The following is a 4346-nucleotide window of genomic DNA, read 5'->3' on the forward strand; positions in this document are numbered from 1 at the left end:
CCCTAATTAGTAAAGACAAATTTTGGATAGGATTTTGGATCGCACTTCCTTCTCCTAACGGTCTCCATGAGGAATGATTCTTAGAAATGACTAACTGTAATGTCCAACCAGTCACAAAGAAGGATGGTAATGGGCTGGGTAAAAAGCATCCATTTTGGTCCAATATGTTCCAATTAAGGACTTATTTGTATGAAATGTTAAATATAAATACCAAAATAACTTCATACAAATGGATTGGGGATTAAAATGTAAAATACTATTTTTAACATTTACGGGCTGGGAATGATCTACTAGCCTAACCTGAGCATGATACTCATGCATGACTTTATCTCTATTTGTTCAACCCATCAAGTAGGCTTTTAATGGGCCTTCAGCCCATGTTTTCATTTTTTACTTCAAAAATAGAGAGGTAAAAAAAGAAGATAGATGCTGCAGAAAGGATGTCAACGAGAACTACCGGGTTGAATTTTTTAATATTTATATTTTATTTATTATTTATTGAGTAAAAAAATTCTAGATGTCTATAAATTATTCATTGAATTTCATATATTCAATGTGTATTTATTATCTATTATTTTATTATTAATTAATAAAAACTAAATAGTTAATACATGTTTAAAATATGTATTTTTATATTAAATCATTAAATTGATACATATTATATATCTGGGTCGGTATTCATTTGATTATTAAATTGATATTCTTACTTATAGGGCATTTTTGGAAAGAAAAAGAGAAATGAGAATTCAACAGTAATAGGAAAATAGAAGGTGGTGGTTTTTTCTTCTTTTGATGAGATGAACTCTTGGGAAATTAAAATAAATTAGATGAAATTATTACGCAAACGTCTTTGGAAAATCACAATGTAGTACTTGACACATTATCCCATTATAAATTAATAACTTTTGATCTTATCATTTTCATCTCAAATAATGTCACTCCTAAATCCATCTATCATTGCAAGTGATATTCAAATATTTCCTTCAATTTCAATTTGCATGTGTTTGTTAAGTATTTTCATTAAAATCAATGAATAAACATCAATACAATATATTGAATAAAAAAAAAAGGTTGCTTATGATGCCAAACCATGCCTAGCCTAAAAATCCCATGTGACATGACCCATCTATCTATACTTTTTTAGTTATCCCAAAATCCCACTATTGAAGATAACTTATCTCGATGTACAAGAGCATTTGATTACTTGAACTTAAATATAAAAATGATACAGTGATAGAACCTACCGAACTTAAAAATTATTTAAAAATATGATGGTGATTATTTTTTAATATATTTTTCATTTAAAAATATTATAAATAAATTTTAGCCAACTCTCATGTAAAATTTAATATCAAACAAGAGCTTAAAAGAAAACTCAAATTGCAATGAAATATGGACCTTCTCATATTGGATTTACTTACCTCACTAGATCTTTAAAAATTAAAGGGTCAATTTAAAATCTTGAAGATATATTAGCTTGTCGTGTTGTTAACCTTTCTCATTCAACTTGAAAAATTTTATTCAGGTTATTAAAAAGATATTTTGAAGTTAATCTATTTGACACACTTAATTCAACTTATTACCAAGTTAACTTGGTTAAAATTAATTTGATATTTTTAAAATTAATTATTAATGTTTTTAAAAAATAATTAAAATATCATTTTGATTAGCTAAAATTAACTTCAACGACACACATGGACTTGATTTTAAGGATAAGATCCAACATAGAAAAAAGATATGGGTCAATTCTGTAAAACATGGAAGTGAATTGGTTAGTCTTATTTAATGGGACTTTTCAAAATTATATATCTACTTATTGTCGATGTGTTCAATTAAGATTTAATCCAATTTTTTATAGCTTGAAATGCAGCCTAAACAGACATGTAAGAGAGTGTGGAACCTAGGATTGCGAGTGGATATATATTAAGCTAAAGTGGGATTGTGACATTTCTGTATTATGTATCTTTGTTGGTATTTTATGTGTGTGTGTGGACAAGGACTTCATTTTCCAAGTATAATATAAGTGGCATACAATGGAGTACCAACTAAGCACCAAAAGTTTTCCTTAACTTCATAAAATCTTTATATAAAGCCTATAAAAAAAATTATTAATTATAATCCCGAATAAATTAAATATAAAAGGGTCAAATTAAAAATTAAAAAAATGAAATGAAGGATATAAAAGAGAAAAGGGCTTAATCTTTCCCCCACCGTTGGATCACATACGTTGAAAAAGAATCTAAATATTTATCAATTATTCAGTTTTGGTTCTCGTATCTTTACTTGTTTTATATTAGCAAATTCGTATTTAGTTCTGCGAAAGGGCATCATCAATCAAGAGGAGGGTTTGTTCATCGACACTCAAGAACACAATACCATGACAACCAAAACCAATAAAAAAAAGGTAGAGTATCATGGGGCTTGGTCTAGCAGTGAAAAAAGTTTATTTTTTTCTATAACACATGGGTTCGAGCCCTGACGTGCATGCCTGTCACCCCCACAGTATTTTATATGCCTACTAGATTTACAGAGTATTTAGTGGGCCGTGGAGATTAGTCATGGTGCAAGCAAGCTAGTCCGAACACCTCATGTAAATAAAAAAAAAAAAAAAATCCAAAATGAATCTAATATAAAAGAATTAAATTAAAAAAAATATTATAACTAGAAAAAACAAATCATTTTTGCACAGAACACTGATTTTCAAGGAGAGAAAGTGCAAATTTCCCTACTCCATTAGTTTCTTTTAATTTTGGTGGTTGGTATTTGTAATTGTTTTTCCAATTTTATATACATTAGTTGTTAATGTTAGAAAACAAGAAAAAAATTGGATTTAATATCCATTATGAATATTAATTTAACCACAAATATAAGATAAAAATATATTTTTTCATCATTTTTATATTAGTTAACATTTATTAAGAATTGAATTTATAATATTTGATATATATCATAACATCATAGCTATCAAATACAGTCAAATTATTGATTCATCACCTAACTTATGTTGAGTGTCAAAAATAAAAAATAAAAAAAATCTAGAATCGACTCCATTTGACTTATTTAACCTAATTAGATTATAAATAAGATATAGATAAAATCAAGATTAATTTCTATATAACACATTACTATCAATTATTGAGGCAAAGATATATTTAATACAAAGTTAATATCACAAAAGGACCATAAGTGGCCTTTCAGGTAGCTAAAATCCCTATTATTTTCATATTTTATATATATATATATAGACACATATATATTATTTTTTTTATAATTCAGGATATTTGAATCAATTTATACATATTATGACTATTTTTTAAATTTAATGTAATATTGTGCAAATTTAATATGCAGATAAAATGCTATAGAAATAATAAATATATATAAAAAAATAATTAAATTCAAGTACAGAAAAAAAAGATAAGTATGTTTCCTGTTTCCCCACTTCGGCATAAACTTTTTCTCTCTCTCTATATATATATATTAGGAGACTTGGTGTTTGAATTTTTGATATCAACTTCTGTTTTATCTATATATAAGTTGGGGTTGCTTGTTTTTGTAATAATATTTGTTTTCTAAAAAAGTTTACTTTTTTATTTGAAAAGATATTAAATTGATTTTTTTTAGGTATTTTTAGATTATTTTAATGTATTAATGGTAAAAATAAAAATAAAATCTAGAAAAATATTATTTTAATATATTTTTAATTAAAAAATTCTTTAAAATAACGTTACCATACAAAACACTTTGAATAGTTTGGAAAACAAAAAACTAGTCACAAGTGGATAGAAAGTGGATGGCACTTGAAAATTTAGAAGCAAGCTAGCTAGCTAGCATTCATGTCAATGAAATACTTTTGATTTTTTACAAACCACTAGCACCGTCAATCAAATGCATTTGCTTTTGATAATCCACTGGCAAGAGCATGAGCTACAATCCATGGGCTGGTTTGATAAATTGATTAAGATATTAATTAAATCTTAACCAAGTAAAACTCGGGTTTATAACTGAAATTGTTTAGCTTGAATAGTTTGGTAGCTTAATCTAAAATTCAAGTTACTTAATATAACTTTGGTAAGACTCTCTTTTATTTATATATATATATATATATATTTAATAAAATATAAAAATAATTTATGAATACTTAGCTTCAAATATTTATTTGTAATATATATTAATATAAATTATTTATTAACTTTCGATGTGAGATATGTATATATATTCATATTAATTGTTTCTTAATTTTTTGATATGGAATGATTATATTATATCATATTTTATATGTTTTGTATTTATATGAATTATTTCTTAATTTTTTAGTATAGAATAATTATATTACCCTTCACATC

Source organism: Populus euphratica, unplaced genomic scaffold, assembly GCF_000495115.2.
Source record: "Populus euphratica unplaced genomic scaffold, PopEup_1.0 scaffold4070.1, whole genome shotgun sequence".
NCBI lineage: Eukaryota > Viridiplantae > Streptophyta > Magnoliopsida > Malpighiales > Salicaceae > Populus > Populus euphratica.